Source organism: Panthera tigris, chromosome X, assembly GCF_018350195.1.
Source record: "Panthera tigris isolate Pti1 chromosome X, P.tigris_Pti1_mat1.1, whole genome shotgun sequence".
NCBI lineage: Eukaryota > Metazoa > Chordata > Mammalia > Carnivora > Felidae > Panthera > Panthera tigris.
In genome coordinates, this window is record NC_056677.1 from 107,837,019 (window position 1) to 107,853,910 (window position 16,892).

The window sequence follows — 16,892 nt, forward strand, 5'->3', positions numbered from 1 at the left end:
ATTTCCACTCTGCATCTGCACAGAAGGCCCGGCAGAACCCCTGAGAGGCTGAAAAGTAATTACACTTCTACTCTGGATCCATGTCTTAACCACAAGGAGTGTGTTCTGCAGTCTCTATTTCCTAATTGAGGGTAATTAGAAGAAGTTAAAACTAGATTAGGGACAATTAGACCCTATACAAGAGGGAGCTCTGTGGGTGGTCGGGAAGGGAGTAGGAAGAACCAGCTGGGAAAGTGTTTCCCCAACTGTTTGGTGTTCTTTGACTCATATTGTAGGTGGAAGTTCTTGGAGGGTTTATCTGTGCTCCTGGTGGTGCCCACCTGGAGGGTGGGCAAGTGAAATAAATGAGTTATACACACACATATATGCACACATGCACACACATACCACTAACAGCCAATCGAGATTACCTTTTCCTCAAGCCAAAGGGCTTCATAAGCCAATAAATGGAAACAAAGAGGAAAAGAAAGTGAAGGTTTTATTGCAACTTGATTGAAGATGTCTTATTTGAGCAACTGCTTTTTTGTCTGGATCTAGATACTGTAGGAGGGATATGGCGAGTATATGATCTTGTCTTTAATGAGCTTCCAAGTCTATTTGAGAGATTTGGTATGGCTGGAGCACAAAGTGGGAGAAGGGGACTGGTGAAGGATAAGCTCAAGAAGTGGCCAGAAGCTAGGCTGAGGAGTTCTGACCCCATCCAAGGGGTAGGAGGGAACCATGGAGAGTTCCTGTCAACAGGGAAAGGATAGGGCCAGGCCTGGATTTTAGAAAGCTACATCTGGCCACCCTGGGGAAAGTGGATGAGAGGACATGACAAGAAGCAAGTTTGGGAGGGGGGTTAGTCAGAGCTGCCTGTGGAGAAAGCTGGGGGTATCTATGACCATGTGGAGAAAGCTGGGGAGGAAAAGCCAGTGTAGCAGAAAAAAGTAACTTACTTCACTCTTTTCATACACCAAACATTGATTGCTTTGATTCATTCGATGAACAAATAATTCTTTTGCATCTGTTCTGTGCAGAACATCATGCTAGGGGGACATTAAGAGGAATAAGAATAATGTTATTCCAATCTTCAAGGGGACTGCATAACTAACTGTTCAAGTGAGTGGAACAGTCAATAGCTGTTCTAGAATTTTAGAGATGGTTCTGCTTAGTGGAGGGGCAGATGATCTAAGAAATAAGAGAAAGGGAGGTGAATGTGCATGAACCCTGAGGAGAGGCATAGTGAAGAGCATTGCTAGGCAGAAGCTAAGAAAGTATAATAGGAAGTACTAGACAATAAGTTTGAATGGGAAAGGTATGCTGACTATGTGTGTATACAAATGTGTGTGTGCATGTGTGCGTGTATGTGTGTGTGTATGTATACATGGGTACACATACATAATGCAACCAAAAACCTTAGCACCAACAGATATTTATATAATAGAAAGTCAGAAAAAGGAAGAGAAGGAGAGGGAGAAAGAGACAGGGAGGGAGAGAGAGATTTTTGTGGCATGCCAACTTGGGTCTTCCACATTTTCTCCTAAAAGACATCTATATATGGTGGTATAGCCTGATGGAATTGTGTTTGTTGGGCAAACTCAACTTTACCAAGCAAGGATTAACCTGGAGGTCCCAAGGGCTTTAGGCTGTAGGGCCCAAGGGAGGGTCCCTGCTCTGCTGGCCAGTTCTCTGGAAGAGGGAGAAGCAGTGGCCTGAATCCCCAAGTACTTCGTCTAGTGCCTGACTGAGCAGGATGGGCACCATGACAAAGGAGGCCAGGAGGAAAGTGGCCTTCTCCACCACCTCAGGATCAGAACAGGCCAGATTTAGTAGAGGATCCAGGTCACTGAAGAAGTGGCCAATCTCATAGGCTGTACAGGATGGCAGCTGGAAAGTCATGAGGACAGTGACCACAGGGGTTAGGAATCCATCCAGCCAAGGCCCACTTGCAAACATAATGCACATGTGGAGGTTCATGAGGGATGGGTACTGGAGCGAGCTGCAGATAGCAAGGTAGTGGTCAGAAGGCACGGCCTGGCAGCACAAAGCACTCAACTACGGCTAATGAACTGAAGGAGAACTGGGCCACACAACCTGCAAAAGAAGCTGCCTCAGGATCTGAGAGAGGGTCTGCAGCATCTTAGGGGCAACGGAAGTAGAGGACCAGATGTCAAGGAAGGAAAAATTGGACGAAAAGAAGTACGTGGGGGTGTGGAGGCTGAGCTTAAAGGAAATGGCTGTGAGGATGAAAACATTCCCCAGCACGGTCACTACATAGATGCCCAGAAATATCCCCAAATGAAAAGACTGTAGCCCATGGAGATTCCCAGATCCCAGGAAAAGAAATTCTTTGATCATGGCCGGATTACCTGTGTCTGTGAGATTCAAACGTTAGACCCGAAAAAAGGAGAGAAATATCACCAATTGGAAAAAGAGCTGTGCTCCTAGAGGGAAGCAACTGCACCAGAAATGCCATAGACTATAAAACTCAAAGGTTTTGTCTTTTCTCCTCCGGAACAAATTTTCTGTTTTGTTCTACCAGGTATATTTATCTAATACTTGTAGCAGAATCAGAAACTATGCCCTGGGGAATGAACACAGAGGGCGTCTCCTCTGCTCTTTTCCACTCTTTTCCTTGACATAACATGTGACAAGTCTACCTCTGGGAGTCTCACAGTGGGAGGCAAACACCTCTTAATAGGGATGTCGTGCAGAAGCTTCTCTGAACTTCTGAAACTCAGCTTCTGAGACTCAATAAAAGTGTGAGTCCAAGATCCTAAAATAACATCAGGAATTAAGACCACCCTATCGCCCATTGAACCCCTAAATCAAGGTGGGTTCCACCAGAAATGTAATTGGAGGGAGGAGGGGAATTCAGAGATATTGATCTTAATGTATCTGTAAGAAAAATAAGACTCTCTGCCAGGCTCTGGGGACACGTCGCTGATTGCTTCCATGGCATCAAATTCCTATGGAAATCGGGGGAAATGTATGTAAAGTTATTCACTTGAAATGTTAGAGAAAAATAATGTTCCATCCTTCATAAATGAAAATGACATTCCTGACTCACAAGCAGTAGGATGTGCATTTAGAGTTATTTTTTTTTTTCCAGCAGCAGGGATGGGTTTGCAGTGAGTCATGGCTGCACTCTCTCACTTTCCCACAACCCCACCTCCCCCCGCCAGAGCTCAAAGACTCATATTTGTGAAATGGCTGTCTGGTCTTAGCGCCTGGGCTGCGATAGAATTGAAAATCAGGCTGTGTTGTGACCTAAATTAGGGGTAAGTGTGCGGCAAGAGTTAGGGGCTCGGTTTAGTTGGCATTCTAAGCTGAAGCCTCTGTCTGGCCAGGAAATAAAGCAAAGCCATCTTTACTACTTTGCTTTGGTAATGACAACGTGTCCCTAAAAGGTTACAGTTAAGTCATATTTTTGTAAATTAAAACCTATTTTAAATCCACTCAGGGAACTGGCTATGCAAAGGAATCTTATTAAGAATACTTTTGTATTTCTCCATAATTTGCCCTTTGTACTAATCTGGATTGTTAATACAATGGGTTTGTGAAAAGGAAGGTCTACCTAAAATGGGGTATTCAGGATATTTAGGGTGCCTAAGGTGGTGCTGAATATAATTACAGCATATAAGGAAAATCAATCAGCAACTAGAGTTGTCTCTGGGGGCAGGGGACAGCTGCTTCCTAATTGGGGGATTAAACTGCAGTGTCCTATTACCATTTTACCTTGTCTTCAGAGACTGCCAGCCAGCATTCAGAACTGACATTAACATCATTAGATTTTTATCGTTCAATCCCAAGTCTCATTAATTAATAATGAAATAAACTTGATTTCCCCTTTTAGCTTACAGGCGTGCTCCTTAGTGCCTCCAAATTCAAAGGCACACCAGCCTCCCTAAATCCTCTCCCATCCTCTCTTTTCTTCCAGTGATGACAGAGTAATGCTGATGCAAGAGAGAGGCTTCAGCTCCAAATTCTATTCATTCTTTCAGTCATTTCTTCACTTACCCGATATTTTTGAACACCTGCTATGTGTCACATATTGGGCGACATAGGCACTGGGGATAAAATCAGGAGCAAGAAAGTCATGGTCTTAATGTTCCCAGAGCTTACATCCTAGTAGTGGAAGTGATCTTAAAAATAACTGTAAAATTACTACTGTGATAAATGCTATGGGGAAGAAATATGGGGTCTAATACAAAGACTAATATGCCTGGAGAGGTGACCTCATTTTGATGAGCTGGTCAGGGAAGATAGCTCTGAGGAGGAAGTGATATTACAGCTGAAGTATGGTGGATGTGGAGTAGCCAGCTATGAGAACAAACAGAGGGGAGGTATTACAGGTAGAAGGGCAGCATGCGCAAAGGGACTGAATGAGATAAGCACCTGAGCCCTGGAAAAAGTAAAACAAGCAAACAACAAAACCAATAACTGTGGCTGGAGGGCAACTGGTGAGGCAGGCTGGTGAAGAGGGATAGGAGGTGAGTTCTTAGGAGGTGTGGTTTGATTTACATTTTTAAAAGATCCCTTAGGCTTCTCTGTGAAAATGGACTGTAAGAGGCTAAAAGGGAAAGTGAGGAAACAGTAAGAGATGGTGCCTAGATTCACGGGAGGATGAAGTAAGGTGGATTAATGTTAGGGCTTTTTAATAAAAAGGAAGAAAAGCTTGCCATTTGCAACAACATGGATGGACCTCGAGGGTATCATGTTAAGTGAAATAAGTGAGACAGAGAAAGACAAATGCCATATGGTTTTATTTATACGTGGAGTCAAAATAATAAAACAAACAAACAAAATAACCCAAACAGACTCTTAAACACAGAAAACAAACTGGTGGGAGGTGGGTGAGGGGATGGGTGAAGTAGGTGAAGGAGGATAAGAGGTACAAACTTCCAGCTATAAAATAAATAAGTCACGGAGATGAAAAGCACAGCATAGGGAACATAGTCAATAATATTGTAATGACATTGTGGGGTGACATATGGTGGTTATGCTTACCATAGTGAGCACAGCATCGTGTATAGAGATGTCCAATCACTGTGCTATACAGCTGAAAATAATATAACTTTGTATGGCAACTATACTTCAGTAATATATATATTTTTTTTTAATGTAGGGCTTTTTACATAGGAGAACGGATACAACTTTTTGTGCTTTTATGTATGCGTGTTAGACTTTGATAAAAAGTTTACTCTAACAAAATGACACGGATTAAGCAACTATATGAATGATCAAGTCTTTTCCTGAGATCTGAGATGAGAATACCAAGTAGGTAATTTAATTTGGGTGGGGGTTTCTTTTGCCTCCCTCCCTCCCTCCCTCCCTTCCTTTCCTTCCTTCCTTCCTTCCTTCCTTCCTTCCTTCCTTCCTTCCTTCCTTTTCAAAAGATCTAGTGGGGTATGATCCGCTGCTGGGATGACAATTTCAATCCTCATATGGGTCAACAATCTGCTAACAGATGGAGCCTCAGCCCTGAGAGACAGAACTCTCACTGTGGCCACACAATAAGTTCTTAAGTGAAAAGCCTGACAAATTCTTGCAGTTGTTCTCAAAAGGAACCAGGGAAGGGGGTGAATGGGTCAGTGTAGCTTTTTACTCCCCCCTGTAGAAATTGCTTAAATGTGGTTAGCAACCGTGTATCAGAAGCATCCTCTGCATATGAAGCACAGGAAAACCACAATTCCATGAGGACTGCCTTCAACTCCCTTCAGTGTGAGTCTCCACAAAACCTTTATTAATGGCAACCCAACTACACAGAGCTTTCAATTATCTGAGATTTTTTTTTTAAATCCTGTTTTGTCTCATTTTGCTTTTACATGAGAGAGACAGATAATGAAATGAGCTTAGTCAAGAAACAATTTTCGGGAGATGTCCTAGGGTCAGAATACATTCAGTCCTACTCTTTCTCTCTTCTCCAGCTCTTTTTGTAGTTATGGTCAGTCAGGATTAATGCTCAAAATAATGGTCGGAGGCTCTGAAAGATCCTCAATCAGTAAAGAATGTTTCAAGTATATCATTACACTTGATTTACTAAGTCAGAACAGTGCACTCAGATCTATCTTAGTAGATTTCTTTTTTTGCAAACACGGTGGAAAACAGCTTGTTCTTAACCTTCATTTACCCAAAAAATCTAATTAAACATATACCCTTTCTCCTGGTATATGCTTAATCAGATTTTGCTCTGATATTAATTCTCCTATGTTTTTATAATCACCAAGAGGTGTTCATTAGCATAAAAAGTTGTTTGGTGCCCAATATAAAATAAAACCCACAAATTTACCTCCTCCCATCACTTCTGAGATGCTAATAGTTGCAAAAGTACAATCATAAAATTCAAAGTGTAGCAGCATAGCTAGGAAGTAGAGACCAACTATGGAAGCCCAAACTCATTACCTCTTCTAGAGTCAATCCAAGAAAACCTTGTGGAAAAAGGGGATGGTGAGGAGAAAGCAAACAAAACAAAACAAAACAAAACAAAACAAAACAAAACAAAAAAACAGCTGAAAATTAACTTCTGGAAGGGAGAAGTATATAGCTGGATAAGGAAAACAATGATCTGGCTATACCAACCAGATACCATATGATCCAGGAATCTCACCTCTGGGTATATATCCAAAGAAAATCACTATCTCAGAAAGATATCTGCACTTTCCATGTTCATTGCAGTATTATTCATAATAGCCAAGATACAGAAACAACCTAAATGTCCACTGATAGATGAACAGATAAAGAAAATGTGGTGTAAATATGCACTGGAATATTATTCAGCATTAAAAAAGAAGTAAATCTTGCCATTGTGACAACATGGATGAACCTAGAGGGCATCGTGCTAAGTGAAATAAGTTAGACACTGAAAGACAAATACTGTATGATCTCACTTATATGTGGGATCTAAAAAAGATGAGTTCATAGAACCAGAGAGTAGAACCATGGTTACCAGAAGCTGGGAGGTGGGAGGAATGTGGAGATGTTGGTCCAAGGGTACAAACTTCCAGTTATAAGATGAATAAATCCTGGGATCTAGTGCCCAGTATGATGATCAGGCATTATAGTTAATAATACTGTATTGTGTACTTGAAATTTGCTGAGAGGGTAGATTTTAAGAGGTTACTATGTGAGAGAAGAATGAGTTAATTAACTTGATTGTGATAATCATTTCATAATACATGTATATTAAAAATCATCATGTTGTACATCATAAAAATATCAGATATCCAGTGCTCTCCCTCCCTCCAAACTCCTAATTCTATCCATAAAAAAATTTAAGCAACAAACATGTAACACTCATATTCTCTTAGATCTTTATTCTCCCCCAAAGTTATACCAAGCTGATATCAGGGACAATTGCTTAATGATACATGTCAGGATTAATTGGTAGATACAGATCATCTGGGTAACTGAAGCCTCACTATTTAGGTCATGCCTTGGTCCAAATACATATAAACCTGTTCCTGAAAGCAATGTCTGAGAGAGAAAAGGCTGGTGAGCAGGAAAACTACCCAGAGACAGAATCTTTGAAAAGGGCAAAAAAGAAATCCTTAACTGGTACTATACTAACTCTTCTACCAGTAGAGGAAGTTCGTGTGTGTGTGTGTGTGTGTGTGTGGTCAACTTTCTATATTAGTGCCTTTCTTGAATAGTTCATGTTTGTGCCATGCAGCAGATTTGGGTTGTGTCTTTTTCCTTTGAATACAACTTGTGGAACATTATAGACAGCTCACTTTTTAAAGGAACTGCACATTAATGTGAGAAACCCCTTGGTGTCCAAGGGAATGTTTTTTTTAAATATATGAAATTTATTTTCAAATTGGTTTCCCTACAACACCCAGTGCTCATCCCAAAAGATGCCCTCTTCAATGCCCATCACCTACCCTCCTCTCCCTCCCACCCCCCATCAACCCTCAGTTTGTTCTCAGTTTTTGAGTCTCTTATGCTTTGGCTCTCTCCCACTCTAACCTCTTTTTTTTTCCTTCCCCTCCCCCATGGGATTCTGTCAAGTTTCTCATGATCCACATAAGAGTGAAACCATATGGTATCTGTCTTTCTCTGTATGGCTTATTTCACTTAGCATCACACTCTCCAGTTCCATCCACGTTGCTACAAAGGGCCATGTTTCATTCTTTCTCAATGACATGTAGTACTCCATTGTGTATATAAACCACAATTTCTTTTTTTTTTCTTTTTTTTTTAACGTTTATTTATTTTTGAGACAGAGAGAGACAGAGCATGAACGGGGGAGGGGCAGAGAGAGAGGGAGACACAGAATCGGAAGCAGGCTCCAGGCTCTGAGCCATCAGCCCAGAGCCCGACGTGGGGCTCGAACTCACGGACCGTGAGATCGTGACCTGAGCTGAAGTCGGACGCTTAACCGACTGAGCCACCCAGGCGCCCCACACAATTTCTTTATCCATTCATCAGCTGATGGACATTTAGGCTCTTTCCGCAATTTGGCTATTGTTGAGAGTGCTGCTATAAACATTGGGGTACAAGTGCCCCTATGCATCAGTACTCCTGTATCCCTTGGGTAAATTCCTAGCAGTGCTACTGCTGGGTCATAGGGTAGGTCTATTTTTAATTTTTTGAGGAACCTCCACACTGTTTTCCAGAGTGGCTGCACCAGTTTGCATTCCCACCAACAGTGCAAGAGGGTTCCCGTTTCTCCACATCCTCTCCAGCATCTATAGTCTCCTGATTTGTTCATTTTGGCCACTCTGACTGGCGTGAGGTGATATCTGAGTGTAGTTTTGATTTGTATTTCCCTGATGAGGAGCGATGTTGAGCATCTTATCATGTGCCTGTTGGCCATCCGGATGTCTTCTTTAGAGAAGTGTCTATTCATGTTTTCTGCCCATTTCTTCACTGGATTATTTGTTTTTCGGGTGTGGAGTTTGGTGAACTCTTTATAGATTTTGGATACTAGCCCTTTGTCCGATATGTCATTTGCGAATATCTTTTCGGGAATGGTTTTGTTACTTTGTTTTTTGCACCTTGAGATCTGGAGACAGGCATTATTGAAATGCCTGAAACAAACATTATTCAGACCCAGAAACAGACGGGAGATAGACATTATTGAGACTTGGTGACAGATATTTCTAATTCAACTATATATTCTTTGGTGCCAAATAACTTTTTTCCCCTGGTTCTGTTCCATTTGTCAACATGAAAGACAATGAAATGGGCCAAGAAATATTTTGGGCCAAAAGATATGTGATGTATCATTATGTGACATACCTAGTCTAAATGTGAAGAATAGCAACAATTATCCTGGTAAATTGTGCAAAGAATAATGAGCTCATACTTTTAGTCTCAACTGTCAAGATACTTCATATAAAAATTTCGGGGTCGAAATAATCTGTTTAAATAGGTTCCTCATTTACCCTATCAATATAGACTGTAATTATGGCTATTATTTTATAGCAAAAATGTGAAATTGATGGAATTCAGAAAACATTTTATCAATAAACCATTATAGAAAAAACAAATTGGTCTCCACCATTCTAAATATCCCATTTGAATGAGGGGTTTACTTTTTAACATGTTATATTTTTTCTAATTGTCTTCTCATGTTCATCTTGTACTCTGAGTCAGGAAATAGCATTTGCAACACTTTCGATGCCTGCTCCACTCCCTTATATACAGGAGTACTGAAATATCCCGATCCATCATTCTAATACTTATCTGCTCGTGATGCCAGGCATCTGAATAGCAGTGACATTTATTGTTTCGCATCTTTCACTCACTGTCCTGGTGTTTGACTGTGACAATGGAGAAAATTTCAGTACCCTCCTACTTGCTGCTCTCTAATCTCCACCCTGTAGCATTCAAAAGCTGTATCTGTCACCACTCCCATTTTCTTTTTGAAGCTGTCTGCTCCTAGACTCCTTTTCTTCGTGATCGTGACAAATTTATAGCAGTTAAAGGAAGCTGCAATAGTCACAGTCACGTGGTATCTTTAGTCTGTACTAGAGGATTTATCATGTCACATGGAAGTAGTATTTGGAGTAGATAAGAGCATGATCTTCGATGTCAGACAGACCTGAGTTTGAGTTCTGGCTCCACCTCATATTCTCCGTGTGACTCTGGGCAAGTAACTTAACCTCTTGGTGCTTTGATTTTTCTCAGCTGTGAAATAGGGAATAATTATAATAATAAAACTACCTCATAGTTTTCATTAGGGTTGAACGAAATAATCCATATGAAGTGTTGATGAGGTTCCCAGTACTCTGTAAGTGCTCAAACTTATTTGCGTTTTGCATTGTGTACATATATATATATATATAAAATACATATCTATATATCTATATATAGATAAACTATAAATATATATAGTTACTCAGTTCATGTGTTGGTCACTGCTGACAGAAATCTAAATAGATTTTTCTTTATCTCTCATTGTCCATGTCCTCCACGGAAGGACTGGCCACCATCACCCCATGATTCTGGATGTTTTGTTTATCCTGACAGAGAATCAGTATCCACATTCAAGAGCATTCAGTAGGGGTGCTGCTCTAACTGCCCAACTTAATATCCTACCTTAACTTCCTCTGATTAGGGAGTCAGGTCCTACCTGATTGCTCTGAGTGTTGTTCACATGAAAATCAATTACCAGTAAGTCTGTTTCCCAAGGGGTAAGGTGTCCTCCCCACTACTGGGAAAGTTAAATAAAAAGGTAGAGTATACAAATACCATCCAGAATGTCTTGTGCCATCACATTTTTCACCAAACCCTGAGCTCTGAAGTTTGGGGGTTCATAGGAGCCAGTTAGTACTCTGAAAGCCTAACTTCTCTGTTGTGGTGAACAGGGCCAATCCTCAGCAACAGTGGGATGCTGACAAAGGGTTATCTGTTGCCACATTTTCTCTTTCTTTCTCTCATTCATTCCATCCTGGTTGATTCCACTTTCATATTGTCTCTGAACCCTTTTCCTCTCTCTCTCCCTCTAGTTCAGTACTTCTAGAAGTTCCTTTCAAACTACTATTTTCTCTTTAATTTGTAGTTGAATACAAATTGACTTTTGAGGAGCTCATCTAATATAAAACAGAATATAGATAGACCTGTGGTGGAAATCTTTGTACATGGTAGGCATTCAATATTTCCTGGCTACATAAAGATCTGGGAATAAAATTATTTCCTCTTGAGTATGTTCAGTAATGAATCAACAGCTAACCAAAAGTATTTTCAAACTTTCACCCCGTCCTACCCCCTTCGGTCCCACAACCTTTGGCTCAATACTGCTAGGAGACCCTTTCAAAATATCAGTCTTTCTCCTTGGGCTCTGATTTGTAGTTACATTTCATGAACTCATTATGAATTTGGGACTCTATAAATGACAAGCTACAGAGGCTCAGTGCTGCATTAGCTATGAAGGGAGAGTTTACTGAGAAATATTAATATTGTAATATTGTAAACAAGTTTGCAGGGGTCACGCTAAACCTCCTCAAGAGAACCGAGCACACCTAGTATAAATCAATATTGCTGATTACAAATGATTTATATCTATTCATTAAAGCAGATACCTGAGACATCTGACAACCTTTTAAAGCTGTTAATTCAAGTTATTGAATATACTCAAGAGGAAAATAGTTTCATTTTAGATTTCCATTCTATTATTCAGTCAGAAAATATTTACTGAACTCTTGCTACACACAGAGCCCCACTATGGATATATATTGAATTATATAATAGATGTGCTCCTTTAAAAAGTGGATATCTCTTAACTTTTGTAAAACTACTCCAATTTCAAATGCATTAGGGGAGCTTTCTAATAAAAGAAGTCCTGTAGCAAATTTTGGAAGAGTGAGGAATATTTTTCAGTATAATTACTTGTCTGGTTGTTATGTCTGTTTTATAAATTTAGATGTTTAGGTAGTAGATCTTCTTAAAAAAGAGTTAGCCCTGTGATTTAAACTGGTCTTTATTCCTAATTATTATAATGTGTTCATATGGGACCCTAGATTTCTCTGAACTTCAGGTAGAATCAGAGAAACATCTACCATTACATCCCTAAAATCTCTTTGGTAAGACAAATTCAAGAAGTACACTTCCCTTTTTCCCCAGAACAGTGTTAACCTTGTTCTGTAAGGTAGCCATTAAGAGCAAAAACTTGCTTTATTCCCTCTAGAATGCATCCTTGGGGAGTTCACTAGATGCATTTATAGGGCTTTTCCCATACCTTTGTTTCTTAGGGTTAAAATGAGGGGATTCATTCTAGGGTATGATCACATGGTAAAGAAGAAAGATTACCAGGTTCTCAGAGACGATGCCCACTCAGAGGACTGACTTCAGAGTAGGTGGGACAGTTGGAGAAAGCATTCTGACTTTTGCTGATGATAGGGGATCACAGAATGGGGCTGGCAGTGTGGAGATTTGATACCAGATTCTATTGGAAAGTGCCCACATCCACTGTTCAAGTGCCAAGAAAAAAGGGTTTACTCTGGAGTGCAGATATTGATTTACACAAGAGGGGTAGTGCTGTGGAGTGCAGAGGGCACATGCTTGAAACCAGAAAGAACCCATCAAATCCTAATGTGGCTTCTTACTACTTGTAAGTAGTACCAAGAGTGCTCTTGGAAAAATTGTTAAAGTAAACTTCAGCTACCTCATCTGTAAAATGGGGACAACACCCACCTTATTAGGTTGTTGTGTGGTTTAAATGCAAGTGTCTTGTATGCAAAGGGGCTACTAAAATAAGTGTTCAACAAATATCAGTTTCTTCTTACCTCTTCTCTTTAGTTTCTTTGATGAAAAAAGCAAACCACGATGATCAACTTCATTCACTTCAAAGAAAGACAGCTGGAAGAACAGAGTGATGCTGTGATTAGGAGTCAGGAGCTGAGAGAACTAATGTTTTTCAGCAAGTGGCATATAAAATGCAATGTTCATAAAAGCTTAATTTATAATACTGTAAACTCCTTGGGGGCAAAGGGCTGATCATATCTTTTTTGTCTGTCTAATCACATGTTTTGGTGAATGGTTGAACATTCAGAAGACACCAATGAAGCTTATAGGTGATCCCATATGATCACAACTTTGTACTTAGCAAGACTTACTTGGGAGATTGCAAGGAAGGAAAGTCTGCAAATTGGATGACTAGTTCTAAAAGTTTAGTTTTAGACTAAAAGCAAAGTTTGGGCTAGGCAATCTTCAAGAGCTGAAGAACGTTATTGATATAGAGTGGTGATTGGCATCTGGGCAGGCTAGTAAGTGCCATTACATAAAGGAGTCTAATTTCCTGCTCTGTATTTTTATCAGAGGTTCAAGATGGAGAATTGGATCATAAGTTTAATGAACCCCTCTTGTAAGAATTTGTAGTAGATAGGAGGGCGGTTTTCATCAAAACTTAAGTGGTAAGGACAAAGGGACAAGATCTGAGGTTGTTATGGGAACCTCTTTCCTCTCAAGGGCCATCGGCAGGATTAAATAATGGCCACAGTGCATACTGCAATAGTCAGGGGAAGAAAAAGATGGAAAAGAAGATAAATAGGAGTAGGAGACAGGGGATGAAAGAAAGAAAAGGAGGGAGGGTGCTAATGCCACCACTAGCGACTTTAATCACTCTATAGTCATGGTTTACCAGTCTCTGAGACCTCTCCATTTTCTCTTTTTGCCATGTGATTATGTTTTCTCAAGCCACAGCCAGGCAACAGATGGTTACTAAGTGCCCATTCCTTACCACCTCCTGTGGTAGGTGTGGTGAGTGATACAGACATAATTAGAACGTGGCTAGTGTGGAAAAGAGCTTTGCTTTGTCTGACACAGGAGGCTGATAGCTTTATTCCAAGGTGGAATGAAAAATGCCAAGAGAGGGATTCAAGGAAAGTGCTCAAGTTAGAGGAAGCAGAGAACACTTCCTGGAGGAGGTAGTATTTGAGGTGTTCCTTAAAGGGTGCAAAGGATTTCAGTAGGTGAGACTGGGAGAAAATCAGGGAAGAAGAAATGGACTGATCAAAGAGAAGATGAGGGTATAATATGGGTAAAATTACAGCAAACTCTTGCCCTTTTTGTCATTGTTTTCAATGCATCAGGCACTGTGCTGAGAACTCTAGATGCGTTGCCTCATTTAATTCTTATAATAACCCTATGGGGCAAGGATTCCACTATTGTCCCCATTTTATAGATTAGAAAATTGAGACCAGAGAGGCTATATAAATTGTCCAAGTGTCACACAACTATGAAGTGGCAGAGCCAGGTTTCTAACTTGAGCTTATCGGAGTACGGAGGTCATGCATGCAGCTAGCCAATACATTATTTGCAAGCCAGGGCATGGAAAACAACAAAAATATAGTGTGGCTTGAGCATACAGCATGGGGAAAGGAGGAATGGCAGCCGCAGAAAAACCGTGGAGCATCTTCTTTGCAGCCTAAGGAGTGGGGCTGAATCCTGTAAACAATAGGAAATCATGGGAAGCTTTAAAGTAGTGGAGTGACAGTCAAAGTGGTGCTTTAAGAAGATTAGTCTGTCAGCAGTACAGAGGATGGATGGGAAAGGGGAGAGACTGGAGGCAGTTAAAAGGCTATTGCAATATAATAGTCTGGGTGTAAGGTAGTGTATTAAGCACTTGAACTAAGAAAGCCAAAAAGGGGAATGGACAAAGGAGAGACATTGTGAGGGAAAAAGAAAAAGAAATCATGACTAACTGGATATGGGGGTTTGTGGGAGGCAGCAAGTTAGGAAATAAATACGTGACACTGAGGTCTGGAGGCTCTGTAACTACAATGGTAACACCATCCCAGAATAGTGGGACTGCTACCTTGGAGAGAAGATTGGACTGGAGAGTGAAGCTGGGAGAAATCTCTACAAAATGATCCTTGCAACTATGGAAATGACTGAGATTAATGTGAGGGAGAGACAAGAGCCAAGCGCAAAAGCTTGGATGCCTCCACTGAGTTGATGTGGCAAAGAGGGACAGTTCTAATGGAGTTAGGCAAGAGATGGTATGGGGAAGGGGAAGAAATCAGAAATAGTTGAAAAGGGGTTTGGGGAATGTGGAGTGGTCAACATTGTAAATACGGTAGAGGGGTCAGAGAAAAAGGAGGATGAGAAAATATTATTGATTTGGGTGATTAGAAGATCTTTAGTGGTTGACATGGAGCAGTTCCATAACAGAGCCAGATTTCAAGGTGATGAAGGAAGAGAGAGAGTAGGGATCACACATCAGAGACAGTAGGTATAGAGAATGCTCAGAAGAATGTTTGTGGTGAAATTAAAGGAACAAAATAGATACTTAAGAGGTGGTAGGATTCCTGAAAGACCTTCCTAGGGTAAGCATGATCCCAGCAGATTTGTTAGCTGAAGGAAAATGTTAATTAACATTCGCTAGCGCACATGTAGAGATTAAAGACTTGGGACCAGGTCAGGGGTCATAATGGTTGAAACAAGATCCTGATGAATGTGCAGAAGGGTAGGATCAAGAGCTAGGTACAATGTTTGCTTTGGCAAATATGGGCGTGACACCTTCTTTGGAAAATGAAAAAAAAAAGAAAAGAGGCCAACTGAAGTTACATAAATATTTAGAGATGGAAAGATGACATTCAACTAGAAACATTCTGAATTTTCAAAGAAGTTTGTATGCCATGTGTTGACTGGTCTTGGTGTTGCCGGTAGATTATCTGTAGAAGGGAAAGAGAGTGGGCACAGGGCAGAGCACTTCAGGAATGTGTCTCCAGCAACTGGCAGAGTGCCTGGCACACAAAATGCTCAATAAAATTTTTTTGAAAAAATAAATGAGTAAATGGACAAGATTTAGAACAGCCACTATGAAACAGTAGTTACGATGCCACAGAAAGTGAATAAAAGTATTATAGAACGAAAGCCAGCAGAATGGAGAAGAGAAAGATAAATGATACCAGAGTTGGTGAGAACATGGAGCAAGTGGGTTGTTCATACACCACTGGAGGGAGTGTAAACTGGTCCAACCACTTTGAAAGCCTTTGGGAAGCAATAGCTACTAAAACTAAACGTATGCAGGCCCCACGATCCAGCAATTCTACTTCCAGGTATATACCCAAGATAAATGAGCACATCAGTTCACCAAAAGCCACGAACAAGAATGCCCATAGCAAGACATAGAAAATTAACACACTCATAAAAGTCAGATGACCAGCCTGAAGTTGCTTAGGTCATAAGTGGAAGAGCTGGGATTTGAACTCAGGGCTTTTTCACTGTAAAGCTTATGCATTTGCCTTTAAACCACATTGCTACTCGATGTCATTTATTATGCCCATCACTTCATATGCATTGTTGCTAATACTCACAATCTTGCAATATGTATAGCATTACCTCCATTTTATAGATTGATAAACTGAGGACTAGAATCTGCTTGCACAAATTCACACAGCTAGTAAATGGTGGATACATTTTTCCCTTTCGAGAGCTGAAGTGTTAACTCAGATTTGCCAAGCTCAAAAAATCTATGATCTTTCTCTTCCATAGAGAGATGGAGGCTTTTCTCAAGTTTTGAGAAGTTTTAAGAAGGAAGCATGGTGGACTGATATAGTTGGAAACATGGGAAGGGTTCAGTGAAAGAATCCTGCCTAGCCTGGTCTTCACTGACCAAAAGGCAAGGACCAACGCCACAGTTAAGTAATGTCCTTCTCCATCTTTTTATCTGTGATCTACTTACTTTATTTTTTTTTAATTTTTTTACATTTATTTATTTGTGAGAAACAGAGTGAGACAAAGCGTGAGCAGGGGAGGAGAAGAGAGAGAAGGAGACACAGAATCTGAAGGAGGCTCCAGGCTCTGAGCAAGAAGTCAGCACAAAGCCTGATGCAGGGCTTGAACCCACAAACTGTGAGATCATGACCTGAGCCGAAGTTGGACGCTCAACTGACTGAGCCACCCAGGCACCCCTCTACTCACTTTATTATAAGAGCCTGGAAGCCAATGATGGCTCTAGG

General features: G+C 40.6%; 1 pseudogene; it reads right to left on the minus strand.

Moving 5' to 3' along the window:
- Positions 1 to 1,623: 1,623 nt before the first annotated feature.
- LOC102967696 lies at positions 1,624 to 2,340 on the minus strand (annotated as a pseudogene).
- Between the last annotated feature and the right edge of the window lie 14,552 nt (positions 2,341 to 16,892).